Below are 24,651 nucleotides of genomic sequence, written 5' to 3' on the forward strand. Positions count from 1 at the left end.
CCTCACAAATTCCTCGGCTGTGCACTGTGGCCCATTCTCTGTGATCAGGATGTCTGAGATTCCATATCTCGCTAAATGTCCTTTAAGTTTGCGAATGATGGTTGATGGGAGGGTATTTTCGAGGAAGTCAATCTCCCAGAAACTTGAGAAGTAGTCCACCGTCACTAAGTACATTTTCCCTTCCAAGTGAAAGAGGTCCGCTCCCACTTTTGCCCATGGTCGCTCTGGCATGTCATGGGGTTGAAGTGTTTCCTTTGGCTGGTCTCTCTCTAGAGACCTGCAGGTCTCACACTTCTGAACAAAGTCTTTAATTTCAGCATTCATTTTGGGTCAGTAAATGCATTCTCTGGCTCTTCGTACACATCCGTTCACACCCAGATGAGATGAGTAAACTCGTTCCACCATGTCCTTCGTTCTTCCTTTTTGATGTGGGAATCACAACTCTTTCTCTCTTGAAGATCAGGTCACCCTGAGTGCTCAGTTCATCTCTTGCATGGACGTATGGTCCAAGGACTGGCTCAAACTCATGTTGTGTCTCTTTCCATCCTGTCTGTATCATTAGTTTGAGTTGTTGCATGATACCATCTCGTCTGGTATGATCTTCAATCTCCCTCATTAATGGTTGAGCGATTGGGACATGTCTTGCCATGTTTACCATCTCAAACTCGTTTTTTCTTGTCGACTCTTGGGTCCTTGAGGTAGGCTCTACTAAGCGTATCAGCCAGTTGCATGTCTTTGCCTGGCCGATAGTGAATCTCAGCATTGTATGCTTGCATCCTCACAAGCATTCTCTGCAGCCTCTTTGGTGCTCTGTGGAGAGGCTTTGTTGCAATGGTCTCCAGCGGTTTGTGATCCGATTGCACCTTCACCTGTCTCCCATATGTGTACAAATGAAACTTTTCCAAACCAAACACAACTGCAAGGAGCTCCTTCTCTATCTGTGCATACCTGGTTTCTGCATCCAATAGAGCCCTGCTGGCATATGCTATGGGATGTACTTCTTGTATCAGTGTAGCCCCAAGTCCAATGTCCGAAGCATCCACCTGCAGTGTCAGCTCCTTTGATTGGTCATAGTACTTGAGCACTGGTTCGGCAGTAATCAGCCTCTCGATCTCCTGCATAACTTTCTCATGTACTTCTGACCACCACCAGGTGACATCCTTCTGTGTCAGTCTGCACAGGGGCTCACACTTGTCACTAAGGCCTGGAAGGAATTTGCTCGAGTCATAAATACATATGCACAATTAAATTGTAATTATATAAAAGGCCCAGAAATTGTAATCCAGACTTGCAATGGAAGAGTATGCATGTAAAACATACCCGTTTTTCATAGCAATGTACAATTAGTTGTATGGTGTACACCTAAACTATTCCAAATTATATACATGTACTTAATAATAATAACAATAATAACAGTATTTATATAGCGCCTTAGCGCTCAACAACGTTCAAACGCGTTCAAGCGAACCTTAGCGTTCAAAAAAATGAACAAAGCGCTCAACAACACATCTTGAAGACTACAACTTACGTTACACAATCTTAGAAGAATACGACTTAAAGCTACTTTTCAAAAAATACAATTAAGTTACTTTGGAAATAAATGTATTTTGAGTTTTGATTTTAAAGTTTTTATGTTGTGTGAGGTCCGAATATTTATAGGTAGTTTGTTCCAGAGGGCAGGTACTGAGTTGCAAAAGGCTTCGGCCCCGTATGGCATGAGTTCTATTACAGACAAGGAGAGTCTTATCAGCGTGTGATCTTAAGTATTTGGCGTCATTAGAATGAGTGTAAGTATTAAAGACAATACTCACATTATTAAGTATTATTAAAGACAACAAACAAAGCCAGACAATAAAATAGAGCGTTCCTCGTATGTATTCAATGCAAGGCCTGAACACGTGAAGATCGGACAGGAAACAACATGGCGTCCACAGACCACGTGACCAATTTGTTTCGGACTCTTCATGTCGCAAATCTCTCGATACAGGGACTCTATCTCTTTGCTGATGACTCCACTCACTGTCGCTCCATTCCTCATCCCTCAGATCGGCAGTCTGCAGCCTCCTCACTCTCTGCAGACCTGGACACAATCACAGACTGGGCAAACAAGTGGAACATGTCTTTCAATCCTGACAATATCTCACACTTTTACGATGTCTCTCCAAAACGACCAAATGGACAACCCTCCCATCCACTTTCTGAATAATCCTCTCCAAGAAGTTCTGTCACTCAAGCTTTTGGGTCTCACTATCTGCCATGATCTTTCCTGGGAAAACCACATATCAAATCTGGCCTCCAAAGCCAGTCGCCAACTGGGCATCCTCCGTCATGCGAGGTCCTTCCTTTGAATACTGCTCAATGGCATACTGCTCTTCCCTCTGGGCCGGTGCTCCTGCCTCACACCTAGCTCGTCTTCACGCTGTTGAAACCAAAGCGTTCAGAATCATTGGAATCTCCCGCGATGAAGCTAACTCCAAGGGCCTTTCACTCACTCACCGCAGGCAGGTTGGTGGTATTTCCGTCTTCTACCGACTCCTCTCTGGCCTTGCCCGCCCCCCCCCCCCCAGCTCTCTCTTGGCTCTGTCCCCCAAATATTCCTGCAGGTCGCACAAGATCTGCCTGCAACCCTCTTATGGTTAAACTGCCAAAATCGAGACTCTCTGCTCAGCTTCACTCCTTCATTCCTCTTTTCTCCCACTTCTGGAACAAACTCCCTCACTCTCTTCAATCCCACTCCTCCCTCCAGGTCTTTAAAACAGCTGTTCACCACCGTCTCTTATCTTCCTCCATCCAAAACCTTGATCTTTTCTACCCCCGCTAATTTCACCCCAAATCCACTTTTTTGAAATACCAACTTCTGTCCTGGAAGTCCTTGGTGTCCTTGTGTTTTATACTTCTCCCACCGCCCCCCCCCCTTCCCACGCCTCCTCCCCCCAAGCCCTCTCCCTCCCACACATCTCCCGATGTCCCTGCTCTCAAATGTTGTGTTTGTGTGCTTCCCCTTCTCTCCACGTCTTGTCTACCGCTCCTTCTTTTTATATATTTTGTTTGTCTATTTGATTTGTTTGTGAGATAAATGTGCTAAAAATAAATGTTAATGTTGAAATGTTAATGTAAATAAATGTTAAAATAAATGTGAAATAAATGTGTACATTAGCTCTTTCACGAGCCTCGATACTGTATACAAAAAAAATAAAAAATAAATCCAAGGCCACCTAAGTTGCACAGAGGAACAGAAATATTACCAAAGGAAATCAGCAAGAAATCAAAATCAAAGCAGTTGTGTCAGCAGAAAATATCCTCAACAAGAGATGGCAGAAAAATGTGTTGCATGCTTGGAACAAGATCGCCCGTAGTGCGGGCACTCTGCGATTATACCCAATATACGTAAAAATATAAAATCACACCTGACACAATGCTGAGACTTCAGACATTGGCACGCTCACGAGGCTGCACCGTCTAAAAACTATTGTAACCCATCATTTTTGGCGGGCGTTTTACTAATTTTACGTAAAATTAGACATGTTTTCGGATGTTTAACAGATGGCTGTCATCACCTTCAATCTTGTTTTTCAAGTTAAATCTATCCGTCCTGCCAATACCGTCGTTATGACTTCACTAAAGACGTCACGATAATGGGCTGGTCCATCAGGAGGTATGTTCTCCTCTGATTGGCAGTGAATACAATTTGCAAGTTAAAGGTTACAAATTGCTTTGAAGGAGCCATTGAGTTTGAGAGTGCAAGACGAAGTGGCCATTGAGTTTGAGAGTGCAAGACGAAGTGGCCATTGAGTTTGAGAGTGCAAGACGAAGGAGCCATTGAGTTTGAGAGTGCAAGACGAAGTGGCCATTGAGTTTGAGAGTGCAAGACGAACTGCCCATTGAGTTTGAGAGTGCAAGACGAACTGGCCATTGAGTTTGAGAGTGCAAGACGAACACAGGATAGAAGCATTTCGTGCATTAAAGAAAGCTTCACAAAGAAAGTGGAATAACAACGTTTTGGATATACAGGTGAGTTCGAGGCTATAGAAGTTACATAATACGTCAAAGGATATATTACATAATTTACATGTTATTAAAAGCTTTATTTTGCATAATATGAATAATCATCGATCCTAGAATCTTGTGTTCGAATCCCGGTCGATCGCTGAAGTAACTCCAGGGGGTTGACTCAGCTCGTCATCCTTCTGAGGTCGGTAAATTGATTACCAGATAACTGGTAATTCCCTGTGTGTCGCAACAGGCGACTAACAGGGTTGGTGGCAGGAAGGGCATCCGGCCATAAAACATTGCTTCAAAAAGGGGACTAAGGTGCCCCAAAAAGGCCAACCAAACCCCTGCTCTGCGGGGAACAATGGCCTCCAAAGTTGGTTCAATATGAATAATCATCATCGACTATTTTAAAATGTAAGAGATATTTATGCTGACACAGTGGACATACAATATAGTTGGGCTGATCATTAATAGAGTGGCTTTTCTTTTAAAAAGTCGATCAAAGAAACTTCTTTTTCTACAACAGATTTATTTTCTTTTCTTCTGAGTTCCACCCTGTTTTTTTTTGACCTGTTTTTTTTTAAATCAGTGAACCGGATATGCCAGTAATTTGAGATGAAGGATGGATTCTGACGACGCATGCCTTGGCTTGTTCACTACGCTTAGATTCTAGCACTGCTTTTAATAACATTTCACGACAAACTTCATTTTAAACTCGATGCACTTGATCTTGCATTGGATTTTCTTTTCGACAGACCATTGGTGATCAACATTGGTTCGAGAATTTCTCAGCCGATCATCCTGAACACCGGAGTGCCTCAAGGCATCATCTGATAGGTAACTGGTGGTGACGTTTTCAGACGACACATTCCTGGCCTGATTTTCAACAGTCACGAAAGTAATTCCCGCAATTAAGGAAAGAAAAAAACTTGTGGAATGGTGTTCTTTAAACAACCTCGAACATTAGTGATTCTTCAACATTGAGAGATAGGGCTTAAAATTATACGTGACGCGATATTGGAAAAAGTGAGATGGATTCAGACAAAACTTGTTGGATGAGTTGGGTAGGTCACAAGAACAAGCCGATTCGATTTTGGTTCAGGTCCGGATCCAGATCCGGCCTTTCAGTGGGATACAAAACGTAAACTGTTTTTAAGTTGAATCTTTCCGCACTGCAGTTAAATCTATCTACCGAGTGCCATTCGAGTTACCTTTGCTATATCGGGGGGTATTACATTTGGGTAGATGTCCGTTTGTCTTCACAGAATGTATTCACGTAGGTTGCAAACGTCACCATGTGGTAGCCAGTAGTACACATTCTCTTTTTTCAACTGAGTGCCTCGATAAAGTCTGTACAATTAGAATGTGAGTTGGTCTTAAAGTACGTGCCATTAGAATGTGAGTACGTCCATAAAGTATGTGCCATTAGAATGTGAGTACGTCCATAAAGTATGTGCCATTAGAATGTGAGTTCGTCTATAAAGTATGTGCCATTAGAATGTGAGTACGTCCATAAAGTATGTGCCATTAGAATGTGAGTTCGTCTATAAAGTACGTGCCATTAGAATGTGAGTACGTCCATAAAGTATGTGCCATTAGAATGTGAGTACGTCCATAAAGTATGTGCCATTAGAATGTGAGTTCGTCTATAAAGTACGTGCCATTAGAATGTGAGTACGTCCATAAAGTATGTGCCATTAGAATGTGAGTACGTCCATAAAGTATGTGCCATTAGAATGTGAGTACGTCCATAAAGTATGTGCCATTAAAATATGAGTTCGTCTATAAAGTACGTGCCATTAGAATGTGAGTACGTCCATAAAGTATGTGCCATTAGAATGTGAGTTCGTCTATAAAGTACGTGCCATTAGAATGTGAGTACGTCCATAAATTATGTGCCATTAGAATGTGAGTTCGTCTATAAAGTATGTGCAATTAGAATGTGAGTTCGTCTATAAAGTACGTGCCATTATAATGTGAGTTCGTCTATAAAGTATGTGCCATTAGAATGTGAGTACGTCCATAAAGTATGTGCCATTAGAATGTGAGTTCGTCTATAAAGTATGTGCCATTAGAATGTGAGTTCGTCTATAAAGTATGTGCCATTAGAATGTGAGTTCGTCTATAAAGTATGTGCCATTAGAATGTGAGTTCGTCTATAAAGTATGTGCCATTAGAATGTGAGTTTGTCTATAAAGTATGTGCCATTAGAATGTGAGTTCGTCTATAAAGTATGTGCCATTAGAATGCGAGTTTGTCTACAAAGTATGTGCCATTAGAATGTGAGTTCGTCTATAAAGTATGTGCCATTAGAATGTGAGTTTGTCTACAAAGTATGTGCCATTAGAATGTGAGTTCGTCTATAAAGTACGTGCCATTAGAATGTGAGTTCATCTATAAAGTATGTGCCATTAGAATGTGAGTTCGTCTATAAAGTATGAGCCATTAGAATGTGAGTTCGTCTATAAAGTATGTGCCATTAGAATGTGAGTTCGTCTATAAAGTATGAGCCATTAGAATGTGAGTTCGTCTATAAAGTATGTGCCATTAGAATGTGAGTTCGTCTATAAAGTACGTGCCATTAGAATGTGAGTTCATCTATAAAGTATGTGCCATTAGAATGTGAGTTCGTCTATAAAGTATGAGCCATTAGAATGTGAGTTCGTCTACAAAGTATGTGCCATTAGAATGTGAGTTCGTCTATAAAGTATGTACAATTAGAATGTGAGTTCGTCTATAAAGTACGTGCCATTAGAATGTGAGTTCGTCTATAAAGTATGTGCCATTAGAATGTGAGTTCGTCCATAAAGTATGTGCCATTAGAATGTGAGTACGTCTATAAAGTATGTGCCATTAGAATGTGAGTTCGTCTATAAAGTATGTGCCATTAGAATGTGAGTTCGTCTATAAAGTACTAGCTGAGGTACCCGGCTTCGCCCCGGTTGAATAAGAATAATACAAATATATGATGAAAAGAACATGTATATTTTAGAGCAATATCACAGTACATTTCCTACATGACGTTTTGTCAATTTTCAATTTCTCAAAACCTCTTGGTATACAACATTTCTGGTTTTCTTACTTGGTGCCAAGACATAAAGATTGCTTGGTTTTCCAACCCTCGAGCAGCCCACGTACAGCTGGCCATGGGAAGTACCCGGCATTGCCGGGCGGGGGCATGGAGGGGAGGAGGAAGGGGAGGGGGGTGGGAACGGGGGGGGGGAGGGGAACGGGGGGGGGAGGGGAGGGGAACGGGGGGGGGAGGGGAGGGGAACGGGGGGGAGGGGAGGGGAACGGGGGGGGAGGGGAGGGGAACGGGGGGGGAGGGGAGGGGAACGGGGGGGGAGGGGAGGGGAATGGGGGGGAGGGGAGGAGAGGGTGGGGAGGAGAATGGGGGGGGAGGGGAGGAGAGGGTGGGGAGGGGAGGGGAGGAGAGGGTGGGGAGGAGAGGGGAGGAGAGGGTGGGGAGGAGAGGGTGGGGAGGGGAGGGGAGGAGAGGGTGGGGAGGGGAGGGGAGGAGAGGGTGGGTAGGGGAGAAGAGGGGGGGAGGGGAGAAGAGGGGGGGAGGGGAGAAGAGGGGGGGAGGGGAGAAGAGGAGGGAGGGGGGAGGAGGAGAGGGGAGGAGAGGGGAGAAGAGGAGAGGGGAGGAGGAAGGGTGTGAGGGGAGGGGGAGGGGGAGGTGAGAGGGAAGGGGGGAGTGGAGAGGGGAGTGGAGGGGGAGGGGGAGGGGGGGGTGGAGGGGAGGGGGGAACGGCTAGCTTGGCAAGCGATAGCAGGCTTTTTACTTTTATTTTTACCTCAATGAGGGCTATATATATAGTCCGTGCTTGGAGCCTTAAAGTTCAACATAAAGTTTTTTTATGAAAAATAATGCAGATGTATAACAATCCACCAATGCAAGTTCAGAAATGAATGCAGATCCTTTACTTTGCGATACAAACGCAATTCCCGCCATTTCCACTCACGATCGAGGCCTCCACAGTGACCGCCTCTTCTTCCTCCTACAACTTCGTCTCACTTCTTTCACTCAAAATGTACGAAATTCTGCCGCATGAAATTATGTAGAGGCCTCGTCGGGGGGATATAAGGTAGATAAGGAAGGCGTTGTAACAGAAGAATCAAAATAAAAGTGGAAGAACATAAGGAAATGGGAGCTATTCTGGACCCACAGCCAAACCCGACAAACCATTGCAATACACCCCGAACGTCAAGGGTCGCCACAAACTACACCATGGAATTGCAGCTGGCGCGGTTTTTTTAAACCATTGATATTAAAATAAAACGTAGCCTAAAACCACCGGGATTTTATGCTGCTTCCGAATCTGTGTCTAAAACTTTTCTCCGATGTGTAGTTCTTGAGTTATAAGTGGACATCCAGACACAGACACACAGACACACAGACACACAGACACACAGACACACAGACACACAGACACACAGACACACACACACACACACACACACACACACACACACACACACACACACTCCTCCTTTATATATAGAGATTGTATATACAATTATAATGTGAGTACGTCTCTAAAGTATTGTATGTACAATAATTATAATGTGAGAACGTCGATAAAGTATTGTATATACTGTGGCGGACACAAAAGCCCACTGGCGTGGTGACATCATTCCACGCACCAAGTGGGCGGTGGCCACGTCCGAGTGGTAGGCGTGGCCTCATGAGAGACACCGGGCGCCCAGCCCGGAGCGGTACAGTGTTACAGTGTAGTCTTGAATAAAGGCGTTTATATGTTACCGCTTGTCCGCTTCCTCCTTGCTCACAAGCAGCGCGCGTAACGCCGCGCTTTATTGGTGACCCTCGACGTTGGATCTGCCGGAGCGATCCTTCCACACGCGACGCCATCGCCATGGCCGCCTTCGTCAAACTTCCGGAATTTTGGGAGGCTCAGGCCGAAGTCTGGTTCGTCCAGGCCGAAGCCCAATTTCAGCTTCGGCACCTCACCGGCGATGACACGCGCTACTGCCACGTCGTCGCCTCCCTCGGGCCCGGCACGGCCGCTCGAGTTGTGTCCGTCCTTCGCCACCCACCGGACGGCCACAAGTACGAGGCACTCAAGCGGCTACTCCTAGCCACGTTCAGACTCACGGACGACGCACGGGCCGACCGCCTCCTGGATCTCCCCGAGCTCGGTGAGACGCGCCCGTCGGTCCGAATGGACCATATGCTGTCACTGTTGGGCGACGAAGCCCCCGGTTCGCTATTCCGGGCGCTTTTCCGTCGCCAACTTCCAGCGCAGGTTCGCCTCGCGTTGGCCGGGACCGGGCTAACGGAACCCCGAGCATTGGCGGCCGAGGCGGACAAGTACTTCGCCGCTTCGGACACGCGGGCGAGCGTTGGCGTGGCCGTCACGGCCTTCGACGCTGCTGTTCCACAGCATCATCTTCTACAGCACGCTGATGTTCCACAGCATCATCTTCTACAGCACGCTGTGGTTCAGCAGCATGCTGATACGCACCTCGTGAACGCCGCCACGCCCCGCCCACCGCCGCGGCGAAAACCGCCACCGCGGGGAAACCCGTCGACTCCACCGGCCTGGCGGAGCCAGCCGCGCTCCTCCAGCTCCACCACCTGGTGCTGGTTCCACGCCAAGTTCGGCCACGAAGCTCGGCGGTGTCATCCGCCGTGCTCCTTCAACGGGTCGGGAAACGCCCGGGCCGGCGCTCAATTGTGGCGATGAGCGCCGGCCGTTCGAGCAGCCTGCTGTTCATAACGGACACCTTCTCCGGGCGCCGTTACCTGTGCGACACGGGAGCACAGGTGAGTGTCATTCCCGCCGGCATGTCAGACAAGCACGCCGCGGGTGGGGGCCCCGCGCTGCTTGCCGCGAACGGGACGCCCATCCGTACGTACGGAAAACGCTGCCTCTCTCTGCGGTTTGGAGGGCAGGTTTTCCGATGGACGTTCGTCACCGCCGACGTGCCCATGGCACTGCTTGGCGCGGACTTCCTGTGCGCTAATGGGCTCCTGGTCGACGTCAAGCGCAGACGGCTTGTCCAGGCCGAGACGTTCAGCTCGCTCGCATGTGCGTTGCCCAGCTCAACGAGCGGCTTGCCGAACGATTCGGTTCCGGCCACGTTGGTCTGTACGCTTCCGGCAGCGGACGCATTCACCCGCCTCCTCGCCGGTTTCCCGGCCCTCACGCGGCCCACCTTTTCGGCGGGGGCCGTCAAGCACGGGGTGGCCCATCACATCCCCACCGTCGGGCCACCGGTCTACGCCCGGGCACGCCGCCTCGAGCCGACGAAGCTGGCGGTGGCAAAAGCGGAGTTCGCTACCCTGGAGCGACTCGGCATCGTTCGGCGCTCAGAGAGCGCTTGGGCGTCGCCGCTGCACATCGTGCCGAAGCCCGGCGGGGGATGGCGACCGTGCGGGGACTATCGCCGTCTCAATGACGCCACGACTCCCGACCGCTACCCCGTCCCCCACATTCAGGACTTTTCCGCCCGTTTGGCGGGCAGGTCCTTCTTCTCGAAGGTGGACCTCATACGCGGCTACCATCAGGTCCCCGTCAGGCCGGAGGACGTCCCGAAGACGGCGGTCATCACGCCATTCGGACTCTTCGAGTTCCTGCGCATGCCCTTCGGTCTGAAGAATGCGGCTCAGGCGTTCCAGCGACTGATGGACAGCGTCCTGCGCGACTTGGATTTTGTCTACGTCTACCTGGACGATATCCTCGTCGCCAGCGCGTCCCGCGAAGAGCACCTACGCCACCTCCGCACGCTCTTCGAACGCCTGGGCCAGCATGGCCTGATTGTGAACCCCGCAAAGTGCCGGTTCGGCGCCGCCACAATCGATTTTCTGGGGCACCGTGTCACCAGGCACGGAGCCGTCCCCCTGCCGGCCAAGGTGGAGGCGGTGAAGGGGTTTCCGCGCCCCCGCACGATCAGAGGGCTGCAGGAGTTCCTGGGCATGGTGAACTTTTACCATCGGTTCCTGCCCCGTATCGCCCAGCTCCTGCGCCCCCTGCACGAAGCTCTCCGAGGTAAGCCGGGCAAAGGCGACGTTACCTGGACCGAGCAGATGCACACGGCGTTCACGGGCGCGAAGCTCGCCTTGGCTAACGCCACCATGCTCGCGCACCCGGCGCCCGATGCACCGATCGCCCTCACCACCGATGCCTCGGACTACGCGGTGGGCGCGGTGCACGAGCAATGGGTGCGTGGAGCTTGGCAACCGCTGGCGTTCTTTAGCCGGCAGCTTCGCCCGCCCGAACGCCGTTACAGTACCTTCGACCGCGAGTTGCTCGGACTTCACTTGGCGGTCAGGCACTTCCGCCATCTGCTCGAGGGCCGGGCGTTCACTGCCTTCGTCGACCACAAGCCGCTGATCTTCGCGATGGGCAAGGTCACCGAGCCGTGGTCGGCCCGGCAGCAGCGTCACCTCTCGGCCGTGTCCGAGTACACGACGGACATCCAGCACGTCGCGGGGAAGGACAACCCGGTGGCGGATTGCCTTTCCCGGGCCGTCGCCCACGCAGTCCACCTCGGCATCGACTATGCCCGGATGGCAGCGGACCAGGCCGCTGACCCCGACGTCCAGGCCTTGCGGACCGCCGTCACGGGCCTCCGCGTCACCGAGGTGCCGTTCGACGGCGCGGGCGCAGCCCTCTTGTGCGACGTCTCCCTCGGGCGTCCTCGCCCCATTGTGCCCGCGGGCTGGCAGCGCCAGGTGTTTGACGCCATCCACGGCCTGTCCCACCCGGGCGCGAGGGCCTCCCAAAGGCTGATCGCCGACAAGTTCGTCTGGCATGGCCTCCGGAAGGCCGTCCGCGGCTGGGCCAGGACATGCCTCGCGTGCCAGCGCGCCAAGGTGCACCGGCACACCCAGGCCCCGTTGGCCCCGTTCACGGTGCCGGAACGCCGGTTTGACCACGTCCACGTGGACCTGGTGGGACCTCTGCCCCCCTCGCGGGGTTTCACCCACGTCCTCACCATGGTGGACCGCACCACCCGGTGGCCGGAGGCCGTGCCCTTGGCGTCGACAACGGCGGCCGATGTCGCACAGGCTTTCATCGCCACCTGGGTCGCCCGGTTCGGCGCCCCCTCAGACATCTCATCCGACCGCGGCCCCCAGTTCACCTCGGAGCTCTGGGGGGCGGTTGCGCAGGGGCTCGGGGTCCGGCTGCACCGAACCACGGCCTACCACCCCCAGGCTAACGGCCTGTGTGAGCGATTTCACCGCTCATTGAAGGCCGCGCTCCGGGCCACCCTCCGCGACGGCGGCTGGGTCGACAGGCTCCCCTGGGTCCTGCTGGGCCTCCGGACGGCGCCCAAGGAGGACCTGCGCGCATCCGCGGCGGAGTTGGTCTTCGGGCAACCGCTGCGGGTGCCGGGCGAGTTCCTCCCCGACTCCACGGCACCATGGTCCGCGGCACAGCAGCGCTCCGCTCTGCAAGAGACCGCCCAGAGGTTCGCCCCGGTGCCAACGGCATGCCACGGGCACCCACCGACGCACGTCGCCCCGGAGCTTCGCACGGCGGAGTACGTCTTCGTCCGCCACGATGCCCATCGGACACCACTGCGGCCCCCGTACGACGGGCCTTTCCGCGTGCTGGAGACCGGGGCGAAGCACTTCACCCTGGACATCGGCGGTACTCCTGACCGCGTTTCGGTAGACCGCCTCAAGCCGGCCCACCTCGATGTGGACCATCCACCGCCAGTGGCCCGACCCCCACGTCGGGGCCGCCCTCCTGCGGGCGGACCCCCGGCACCGCCCAGCCCCACCGCCACGCCGCCCCCCGGTCCTGCACCCATCCCAGGAGCAGCCAGGGGCATCCCACCTGGCATCCCTGCACCCCGGACGCCGCCGATCGCCAGGGGGCGCTTCGGCCGGGTCATTCGTCTGCCCCGCAAACTGGCCCTCCAGGTGCGCGGGAATTCTGGGGGGGCGCGTGTGGCGGACACAAAAGCCCACTGGCGTGGTGACATCATTCCACGCACCAAGTGGGCGGTGGCCACGTCCGAGTGGTAGGCGTGGCCTCATGAGAGACACCGGGCGCCCAGCCCGGAGCGGTACAGTGTTACAGTGTAGTCTTGAATAAAGGCGTTTATATGTTACCGCTTGTCCGCTTCCTCCTTGCTCACAAGCAGCGCGCGTAACGCCGCGCTTTAATACAATTATAATGCGAGTACGTCTCTAAAGTATTGTATGTACAATAATTATAATGTGAGTACGTCGATAAAGTATTGTATGTACAATTATAATGTGAGTGCGTCTGTAAAGTACTGCATATACAATTATAATGTGAGTATGTCTTTTAAGTATTGTTTGTACAATTGGAATGTGAGTTCGTCTATAAAGTACGTGCCATTAGAATGTGAGTTCGTCTTTAAAGTGTGTGCAATTAGAATGTGAGTGCGTCTTTAAAGTGTGTGCAATTAGAATGTGAGTGCGTCTCCAAAGTGTGTGCAATTATAATGTGAGTGCGTCACTAAAGTGTGTGCAATTAGAATGTGAGTGTGTCTCTAAAGTGTGTGCAATTATAATGTGAGTGCGTCTATAAAGTGTGTGCAATTAGAATGTGAGTGTGTCTCTAAAGTGTGTGCAATTATAATGTGAGTGTGTCTCTAAAGTGTGTGCAATTATAATGTGAGTGCGTCTATAAAGTGTGTGCAATTATAAATGTGAGTGTGTCTATAAAGTATTGTATGTACATTGTACAACCATAATGTGAGTACGTCTATAAAGTATTGTATGTAAATTGTACAACCATAATGTGAGTACGTCTATAAAGTATTGTATGTACAATTATAATGTGAGTGCGTCTATAAAATATTGTATGTACAATTATAATGTGAGTACGTCTACAAAGTATTGTACGTACAATTATAATGTGAGTGCGTCTATAAAGTATTGTATGTACTATTATAATGTGAGTACGTCTATAAAGTATTGTATGTACAATTATAATGTGAGTACGTCTATAAAGTATTGTATGTACAATTATAATGTGAGTACGTCTATAAAGTATTGTATGTACAATTATAATGTGAGTACGTCGATAAAGTATTGTATGTCTATAAAGTATTGTATGTACAATTATAATGTGAGTACGTCTATAAAGTATTGTATGTACAATTATAATGTGAGTACGTCTATAAAGTATTGTATGAACAATTATAATGTGAGTACATCTATGAAGTATTGTACGTACAATTATACTGCGAGTACGTCTATAAAGTATTGTTTGTACAATTATAATGTGAGTACGTCTATAAAGTATTGTATGTACAATTATAATGTGAGTACCTCTGTAAAGTACTGTATGTACAATTATAGTGTGAGTGCAACTATAAAGTATTGTATGTACAATTATAATGCGAGTACGTCTATAAAGTATTGTATATACAATTATTATAATGTGAGTACGTCTATAAAGTATTGCATGTGCAATTATAATGTGAGTGCGTCTGTAAAGTACTGCATATACAATTATAATGTGAGTATGTCTTTTAAGTATTGTATGTACAATTATAATGTGAGTCCGTCTATAAAGTATTGTATATACAATTATAATGCGAGTACGTCTATAAAGTATTGTATGTACAATTATTATAATGTGAGTACGTCTATAAAGTACTGTATGTACAATTATAATGTGAGTGCGTCTGTAAAGTATTGTATATACAATTATAATGTGAGTACGTCTGTGAAGTATTGTATGTACAATTGGAATGTGAGTACGTCTATAAAGTATTGTATGTACAATTATAATGTGAGTCCGTCTATAAAGTATTGTATATACAATTATAATGCGAGTACGTCTATAAAGTATTGTATGTACAATTATTATAATGTGAGTACGTCTGTGAAGTATTGTATGTACAATTATAATGTGAGTACGTCTATAAAGTATTGTATGTACAATTATAATGTGAGTACGTCTGTAAAGTACTGTATGTACAATTTGAATGTGAGTGCATATATATTTTACGTGTATGAAGTATGTACAAATGGAATGTGAGGACATTTATAAAATACGTACTGTACTATGAAATCACACAAAACAAGTCCGGGCAAGGGGATGCAATCTTTGATTGCTCGTGCTCGTTATTATTAGGTTTCCACTGCATGTAATGTCGAGGAATACCTATTGTTACTGTACAGATTTATTCTTATTCTTGCCCCTCCCCCCTGGTTTTCATGTCCGAAAACTTTAAAATAAATGTTCTCTGCAACCGTTGGTCCGATTGACACGAAATTTTCAACAAATTATTGTCGAGACCTCTAGAATTTTTGTACTCCTAATCAGGATGTCAAAGGTCACATGGTATTGGCAACATCTTGGAAAACCTTCAAAGTTTGCCCACTTTTTATATCCAAAACGGCTCAACGGAAAAAAATTGAGTGATGGCTCATTCTAAAGAACTCTGCATTGGGACCAAAAAATGTATTCATTTTGGATATCAAAATGGCTTCCGTTATGACATCATAATTCGACAAAAAGAACGCTTGATCCCATGAATGTGGAATTTCTTCAGCATGATTGCAGGGGAAAAAAAATCGGTCAATAATTTTTTTTTTGACGTTATAGGTCACATGGTTTGACAGCCATATTGTTTTTCCTGAAAAACCCCCAAAAACCCTTTTTCTCCAAAGCGGGTGAACAGAGCGAGCCCAAACTTTGCAGGCATAATTGTATGCCCAAGACGAACAGCCCCCCCCCCCCCCACCCCCACCCACGGCCGTGACGTCGTAGGTCACATGGTTTAGGAGTTATGGTGTTTTGAAGCATAAACTTTAAAACCAATCTCCTCCTTCATTTTTGAACAAAGCAGTTGGAAACTTCACCAATATGTTCCCCATGTCTGGAAACTAAAATGATCTTTTGTAATTTGCGATAAGTGACATGGTTTGGGCAGCGACTATTAAATTGAACGGAAAATCATTTTAAAATATCTCTTCAGCCGCTGCATTGATCGATGTGAAATATTATAATAAAGTCGAAGTCCTGAAGGGGAAAAAGGGTATAAAATTTCAACATGATTAGTTGTCAGGTCTTGAAGCTGGAAGTTGTTATTGTGTGAAAAAGTATAAACTCTACATGATCTTCCCAGGCCATGTGACCGATTGTGACACTGCGATTTTTCAGGGGGTTTTTTTTTTGAACATTTTCTCTGCTATCGTTGGAATGAATGACAGGAAATTTTCACCATAGGAGTGCCTCCACTGTATAATTTTTTAATGGTAATTATGACTTCATAGGTTACGTGGTATGGGCACCATCTTGGAAAAAACAAAAAAAATTGCACCTCTATATCTCCAAAAGCGCTATGTAGAAAAACTTGAGACATTGCTCATTGTAAAGAACTCTCCATGGAGAATAACATATGTTCATGATGATGTCGTAGGTGTTTTCATTATGACCTCATAATTTGATAAGTACAAAACTTAATCCGATCAGGAAGAAATATCTAGAGCATCACATTGGGACAAATTTATGGAAAAAAAAAATGATGACATCCTGGGTCATGTGATTCGGCCGCCATTTTTTTTAACAGAAAAGCTTTAAAGACCACAAAAACCCCTTTTCTCCGAAATGGCTGAACAGATCGAGCCCAAACTTTGCAGGCATGATCGCATGCCAAAGACGAACAAATCAAATCAAATCCCGGGTGTAACGTCGTAGGTCACAAGGTTTGGGAACTATGAGTTTTTGAAGCACAGCCCTTTAAAACGTATCTGCTCCCTCCTTTTTTAACATCATGGGGAAACTTCACAAATGCGTTTCCCAAGTCTGGAAGCTAAAATATTATTTTCGAATTTGTGATAAGTGACATGGTTTGGCAGTGGTAGATAATTGAGCGGCAATCTAAAAAAAATTATATCTCTCGAACAGCTGGATTGATCGACGTCAAACTTTATAATTAGGTAGAAGTCCTGAGGCGGAATTAAGTTTTAAAAATTTCAACATGATAAGTCGTACCGTTTGGCAGCCGCAATATGTTATTGTTTGAAGAAGAAGAACCTCTACATTATTATCTTGTCCAGCCATTTTACTTTTCAGTGCATGCGTGAACGATGTGCTGTTTGAAGTCAGTGGCATAATCTCTATCAAGTACATATGTCTATCAATTATGTACTACTAGCAGAAGTACCCGGCATTGCCGGGCGGGGAGGGGAGGGGGAAGAGGAGGGGAGGGGAACGGGGAGGGAGGGGAGGAGAGGGGGGGAGGGGAGGAGAGGGGGGCAGGGGAGAAGAGGGGGGGGGAAGTACCCGGCATTCCGTGTATAAACGTGAGGGAGAAGAGGGGGGAGGGGGAGGGGGAGGGATGGGAGAGGAGAGGGGTGGGAAGGGGGAGGGGAGGGGGAGGGGAAGGGGCAGGGGGGAGGGGGAGGGGAGTACGGAGGGGGGAGGGGGAAGGGGGAGGGAAGGGGAGGGCCAGTCAACAATGACGTTGCAGTTCTCATGGTCGGAGAGCAGCACAACAATCGCGACATCGTCCTGAATCTTCGCAACAGCACGAAGCGGGTTTTGGAGACTCACCGATCCTGTGACGCCCTCCAGTACCGGCGTTGCCGGGTGGGGGAAGGGAGACCCATACATTCCCAACCCGTACATTCGCCCTCTCAACTCAAGCTCACTCGGACAAAAGCCTCGCACAAATTACACCGTGAAGGCCCAATGGCCATGTCTATGCCACAAATCAAGTACGTGAGCGAGTCGGGCACACTGAATTGAAAATATATAGAACGCTCATACTCCGTGAAAAGTGAAGCCAACTGGCGGCGGGGATGGAATAACTCACATTATTTCAACCTGAGAGGTGGTCCACCTCGCTCCGGTGGATTTACCTGCCGATGCGCTTATTACTTGGATTTGTCCCAATGGAGCAAGGTGATTAAGAGGTCAAAGGATACCAGAGTCAACGACTCTGAAGTTCAGCTACATCTTAGCTCAGCCACAGCTAAATACAACACAAACTATACATGAATAGGCTAACAATGGCACGTTAACATTTTTTATTTTTTTTACTTTACTTTAAACACTTATCGCAGACTCATGCGGCACACTCAATTGATTGTGCTTATTCGGAACATCACGTGATCGCTCTGAGCGAATCAGCGCGCTGCTCTGCCACCGGTCAGAATCCGTGTATAATATTCCTCGCTGAAAAAAAATCTATGTGAAACATGCTACTATCTATGCTAAGTCATGCTAAATCATGCTAAATGCTAATCATGCTAAAATAAAATCTATGCTACTTGCTGGCGGCAAGGAACATCACGTGATCGCGTCACGAACATCATTCGTGATCACGTCTTCACGTGATCGTGATCATCATCAATGAGCGCGAATGAGCGAATCAGCACGCTGCTCTGCCACCGATTCAGATTCGCTGAAAAAAAATATGGATCTAAAGATGAAAGAAAAAAAAACCTTTGTGGTGTGAATGGCAATGTTCCTCGCTGAAATGTGAAAAAACGCAATCGCTTTTCGCTCTGAAATACGTGCGAACGCATAACTGAGTTAATGGCGGCAAGGAACATCACGTGATCGCTCTGAGCGAATCAGCGCGCTGCTCTGCCACCGGTCAGATTCCGTGCATAATATTCCTCGCTGAAATGCGCTGAGGTAAAAAGATGGTAAAAAAATATTATGAAATAAATTTTTAGGTCGGCCATGTTCTTCCCAGGCTCAATGGCCATGTCTGTGCCAAATATCAAGTACGTGAGCCTCTCCGTTTAGGAGTCTATCGGTAACATTACACACACACACACACACACACACACACACACACACACACACACACAAACAAACTGTGTTTTATATATATAGATTGGAATTATCTTTCGATCCTTTGGACCTGCTAAGACCTATTAGACCATTGAAGAGCCTTTAAGTTCCCCAAGACACTTAAGACAACCAAGACCCCAAAATACAGTGAAGATCCTTAAATACGATGAAGAACCAGAGGACCCAAAAGACACTGAAGACTTCATAGACCCAAAAGACACAGAGGAATCAAAAGACCCCGAGGACCTCTCATTTAAAATATATATATTAAAAATACAATACTGACTTCAGGGTTATAAAGTGGACGTCATGTGTCACGCTTGTCCAATGCCTATCTATTAATTACGTATGTCTATTAATTATGTACTATCGCAATGTACCTTTCGACCCTTTGGACTGCTAAGACCTATTAGACATTTGAAGAACCTGAAGAACCATTAAGTCCCCCATGATCCTCTCCGGCCTTGCTCCCCCAGCTCTCTCTGTGCTCTGTCCCCCAAATATTCCTACAGGTCGCACAAGATCTGCCAGCCACCCTCTGATGGTTAAACTGCCGAAATCTCGGCTCTCTGCTCACCTTCACTCTTTCATTCCTCTTTTCTCCCGCCTCTGGAACAAACTCCCACACTCACTTCAATCACACTCCTCCCTCCAGGTCTTCAAAACAGCTGTTCACCACCATCTCTTATCTTCCCCCATCCAAAACCTTGATCTTTTCTACCCCCACTAATTCACCCCAGATCCACCTTGTTTGAAATTCCAACTTCTTTCCTGGAAGTCTTGGCAGTGTCCATATGTTTTATACCTCTCCCACCCCCCCCCCCCTTCCCATGCCTCCCCCCAAAGCCCTCTCCCTCCCACAGTTCTCTCGATGTCTCCATGTCTCTCGGTCCCTGCTCTCAAATGTTGTGTTTGTGTCCTTCCCCCTCTCTCCCCATCTTGTCTACCGCTCCCGATGTTATTTGTTTTGTGTGTCTGTTTGTCTTTCTGTGTGATTAATGTTCGCTCTTTCACGAGCCTCGATCTTGTATACAAAACAAAACAAAACAAAACAAAAAATAAAAATAAAAAAAAATAAAAAAAAATACCACCAAGTCCTCTTTAAATTTCAAGTCAATCGGATGAAAATTGAGGATTTTAGAAATTTGGCCTATGTTGACCTTTTGGCCTATGTTGACCTCAAATATACTTGGTGTTTGAATTCAGTGACCAGATATGCACGTCCTCTTCAAATTTCAAGTGAATCAGATGAAAATTGAGGCTTTTAGAAATTTGGCCGATGTTGACCTTTTGACCTATGTTGACCTCAAATATACTTGGTGTTTGAATTCAGTGACCAGATATGCAAGTCCTCTTCAAATTTCAAGTCAATCGGATGAAAATTGAGGATTTTAGAAATTTGGCAAAGTTGGTGACCTTTGGCCTTTGTTGACCTATTGACCCCAAAATCAATCGGCTTCTTCCTTATGACTAACTGTACAATCTGGTGAAGTTTCGTGAAGATCAGTTCAAAATTGTGAACTGTAGGCGATTGACAGACAAACAAACAGACAGACAGAATAACGCACAAGACCAACCAATCTATATATAATGGAGCAAGTGTTTGTCATTATGTATGTCCACTCTTCACATATTGGTTGGACAGCTGACCTGACGCTACCAACAATTGTAACTTGAAGTACTTAATCTAAAGTACCCAGAGGACCCAAAAGACTCACCCCCCCAACTCCCCAAAGACCCAAACACCGAGAAGACCCAGAGGACCCTAAATACCGCCAAAAGACCACGAGGACCCAGAAGAACCTAAAAAACCCAGAGGACCAAAAAAGACCCCAAAGGCTGAAGAGACCCCGAAGACTCAAGGGACCCCGAAGACCCAAAATACACTGAAGACCCAAAATACACTGAAGACCCAAAATACACTGAAGACCCAAAAGCCCTCTGGGCATTTGCCTCAAAAAGAGAACGATGACAATTACAACTACATATGGGCAGGGTACAGCCCGAAGTGGAGATCGGTTTCTGAGGTTTGGGACATGGAATGTAGGGACAATGACAGGGAGATCAGGAGAAGTGGTGGAAGTATTGGTCAGAAGAAGACTGGACATATGTTGTGTGCAAGAGACAGATGGAAGGGAAATGGTGTGAGAATGGTGAAGGGTAGGCAGGGACAGAAATACACGTTTATGTGGCAAGGGTGCCTGGAGGGCGTGAATGGTGTTGGTGTCCTGTTTTCTGAGGAGTTTGTAGACAGTGTGGTGAGTGTGACTAGAGTGAGTGATAGGTTGATGATGGTGAAAATGATGATTGGAAAGCTCTTGGTGAACGTCATCTCGGGATATGCTCCGTAGGTTGGTCGAAGCGATGAAGAGAAGGACAAGTTCTGGTGTGCGATAGAGAAGCTGATGGAAAACGTGAAAGATGAGGAAGTTGTTGTGGTAGGAGGAGACCTAAATGGACATCTAGGGTGCACCAATCCGAGCGCTCTGTGCGGGGCCAGACTCTACCCCACTCAAGCGATCAAAAAGGCGGGAAGCAAGCACTTTTCGCAGCCTTGGACGCGAGCGAGAAATCAGCTGGGCACCTGGACCATTGGACCATTGTTGCCCGTCATTTGAGGAGAAACCGCATTGAGTTTACGGTTGAGGGAAACCAGCGTTTTTCTGAAGAGGAAGAGCACCTGCCTGTGATCTGAGGAGACACCATTATTATGATAACCTTGGAATTGGACTCGAGCAGGGATTGGCGGTGAACCAGCGTTGTGTCGGAAAGTACTCCAAGAATGAATAATTCAGTAAGGTCCAACTGTTTTATTCAATCCCACATCGGACGCACGTCCGGTTCCAATCCTCTCCATGCTCCATCCTTTCCCCAGAACTCCTCCACCTATTGGCCACGCCCCCTCTAGTGTACCCTCTATGCACAACACCACAACCAGGACGATCGTCTGCCTGCCATTTGAGGGAAACCAGTGTTTCCCTGAGGGAAAGACCGTTGCCCTGAGGGAGCAGCGCGTGCTGCGCTCAGTACGAAGCGCCTGTACTTACTTTTTCCACATGCAAAATTTGCATTTATGTTTATTTAAATTATACAATAGACTACAAAATGTAAATGTTTCATGATATTTGTTATATTATATCACCTTTATCTATCAGTATTGTTGAAATGAAGATCAACTAGCTGTATGTTGAAATATGTTGAAAAAGTCAAAACTTTACATGGGGTGTATTTACTTTTTAACGTGACTGTATATATCGGTGTCCTCCATAAGCCCTGTCACAGATTTGTTCCCCCTGTCTTTCATGTTCCTGCACCGAAGTTGGGCACCCGATATCTGATTTGTGTCCTTGACCTTGAAGAAAGTATTCTTCTGATTGTGACCTAATTAACAAAAAACATTTTTTTGATTATAACTTGAAAATTTTTCCCCAGCTGTTGAGTTTTATGGATAGATTGTAGATTGGGACACATTTCCTTAATTTACACTCTATCCCTAAATGTTGAAGGTCAAGGTCATATGGTGATCTGCAAAAATATGGCCATCATTGGGCCATGGGTAAATCACGGGTGATACCCAAAGGTAAGCCTCCCCTAGTTGGGGAGGCTTACCCATGGCGATCGTTTTGTGATCACAGATATCTAGTTTAATTTGAACTTCATCATAATTTCATGTAACCTCTTGATTATTTTTAAACTCTTTATGTCATTAATTCCCTCTTGCTTTGAAAAATGGGAAAGAAAGGGGGAGGCAAAGAAACAGTGAGTCCTTTCCGTCCCTTCTTTTTGTCCCTTTAAGGCCATTTTCACACTTTACACCCTTTAGACCCTGTAAGACCCTATAGATACATTTTAATATTCATAGCGTTGTGTTGCACAACAGCTGTCCATATGTGGGTTAATATTGAGAACTGTAAATGTAATACAGGTAAGGTATGTTTGTTTTGTTACCTCCACCCACCAAAGATGGAAGGATATTATTTTTCACCACTGTCTGTGTTTGTTTGTCTGTGGCCATTCTAGTTACTCCCGCCAGGGAGTAATGCATTCGATCGTGTCCGTGTGTGTGTGTGTGTGTGCGTGTGTGTGTGAGTGCGTGTGTGTGTTTGTGAACAAGATATCTGGAAAAGTTCTGAACGGATTTGGATGGAAGTTGGTGGGATGATTGCCCTTAGGATAAGGAAGAATTGATTCGTTTTTGGTGAAGCTCAGGACATTATTCCGGATCCAGGAATTTTTTGAAGGATTGTTTACCATTGGAAGATAGGGCTCATTTTTTTTAACATTGTCTTCTATATTCTATAAATATATTATATTCTATCTTCATTATCTTCTATAAAAACATTGCCTCAAAAAGAGAACCATGACAATTACAACGACATATGGGCAGGGCGCAGCCCGAAGTGGAGATCGGTTTCTGAGGTTTGGGACATGGAATGTAGGGACAATGACAGGGAGATCAGGAGAAGTGGTGGAAGTATTGGTCAGAAGAAGAGTGGACATATGTTGTGTGCAGGAGACGAGATGGAAGGGAAGTGGTGTGAGAATGGTGAAGGGTAGGCAGGGACAGAAATACAAGTTTGTGTGGCAAGGGTGCCCGGAGGGTGTGAATGGTGTTGGTGTCCTGTTTTCTGAGGAGTTTGTAGACAGTGTGCTGAGTGTGACTAGAGTGAGTGATAGGTTGATGATGGTGAAAATGATGATTGGAAAGCTCTTGGTGAACGTCATCTCGGGATATGCTCCGCAGGTTGGTCGGAGCGATGAAGAGAAGGACAAGTTCTGGTGTGCGATAGAGAAGCTGATGGAAAACGTGAAAGATGAGGAAGTTGTTGTGGTAGGAGGAGACCTGAATGGACATGTGGGAAGGAGTATGGATGGTTTTGAGGGAGTTCATGGGGGTTACGGATATGGTGTGAGAAATGGAGAAGGTGAAAGGATTTTGGAGTTTGCTGATGGAGCTGATTTGTTGATTTGTAATACTCAGTTCCAGAAAGAGGATAATAAGCTTGTTACATACACGTCAGGTGGGTCGACGACAACCGTTGACTACCTGATGGTGCGTAGGCGAGATAGGGGGCACCTCCGGGACACAAAGGTGATCCCGGGGGAGGAGGCTGTTTCACAGCACCACTTGGTTGTCTGCGACATAAGGGTGAAAGGTGTGAGGAGAGCTCGGCGGGTGAAGTACCAACCAAGAATGAAGGTGTGGAGGTTGAAAGAGGTGACAGTAAGGGAGGCATTAAAAGAGAGGCTGAGTAGGGTAGAGGATGATGTGGTTGAGCTTGATAGTGGTTGGATGTCAATGAAAGCTAGTCTGTTGGGAGCCGTTGGTGAGGTATGTGGATGGACAAAAGGACCACCGAGGCACTCGGAAACATGGTGGTGGGATGATGAAGTTGGAAAGAGGATTGACGAGAAGACGAAGAAGTTCAAGGAGTGGCAGAAGGCGAAGGGTACGGGAGCAGAACCAGCAGAGCATGAAAGTTATAAGGCAGCCAGGAAGGCTGCAAAGAAAGAGGTAGTAAAGGCGCAGGAGGCATGTAGGAAAATGTTCGGAGAACGTTTGGATTCGGAAGAGGGTCAGAAAGCAGTATTCAGGATTGCAAAGCACATAGCGAAAGAGAGGTGTGATGTGATGAGGGTGAGTTGCTTGAAGGATGAAGTGGGACAAATCGTTGTCGACCCAGATGGAATTAAAGGAAGATGGAAAAGATATATGGAAATGCTGTTGAATACAGAGAATGCATGGGATGGCAACATAGAGAGTAACCCAGTTTTAGGACCGGCAGAGAAGATAACTGAGAAGGAAGTTGAGGAAGCGATAAAAGCAATGAAGAGTGGAAAAACGGGAGGGCCGATGGGAGTTGTGGGAGATATGTTGAAGGCAGCAGGA

The 24,651-nt window shown here is 47.1% G+C and overlaps 2 protein-coding genes across 6 annotated transcripts in view; both read left to right on the forward strand.

The window, feature by feature from the left end:
- The window catches only part of LOC137415943 (mitochondrial adenyl nucleotide antiporter SLC25A25), a 210,929-nt gene that overhangs the window by 38,883 nt on the left and 147,395 nt on the right, over positions 1-24,651 (forward strand). The gene's annotated exons all lie outside the window — the stretch shown is intronic.
- LOC137417469 (beta-1,3-galactosyltransferase 2-like) overlaps positions 3,623-24,651 on the forward strand; it is a 49,003-nt gene continuing 27,974 nt past the window's right edge. For 3 of the 5 annotated variants that reach the window (XM_078767543.1, XM_078767541.1, XM_078767544.1), the window contains exons 1-2: positions 3,739-4,011; positions 4,749-4,830. The gene's annotated coding sequence lies outside the window, so the exon portion shown is untranslated. Of the gene's footprint in view, positions 4,012-4,748; positions 4,831-24,651 lie in introns of all 5 variants that reach the window. The other 2 variants (XM_078767545.1, XM_078767542.1) reach the window with 2 other exon arrangements.

The sequence above is a fragment of the Myxine glutinosa genome, chromosome 13, assembly GCF_964187855.1.
Source record: "Myxine glutinosa chromosome 13, kmMyxGlut1.1, whole genome shotgun sequence".
Classification (NCBI taxonomy): Eukaryota; Metazoa; Chordata; class Myxini; order Myxiniformes; family Myxinidae; genus Myxine; species Myxine glutinosa.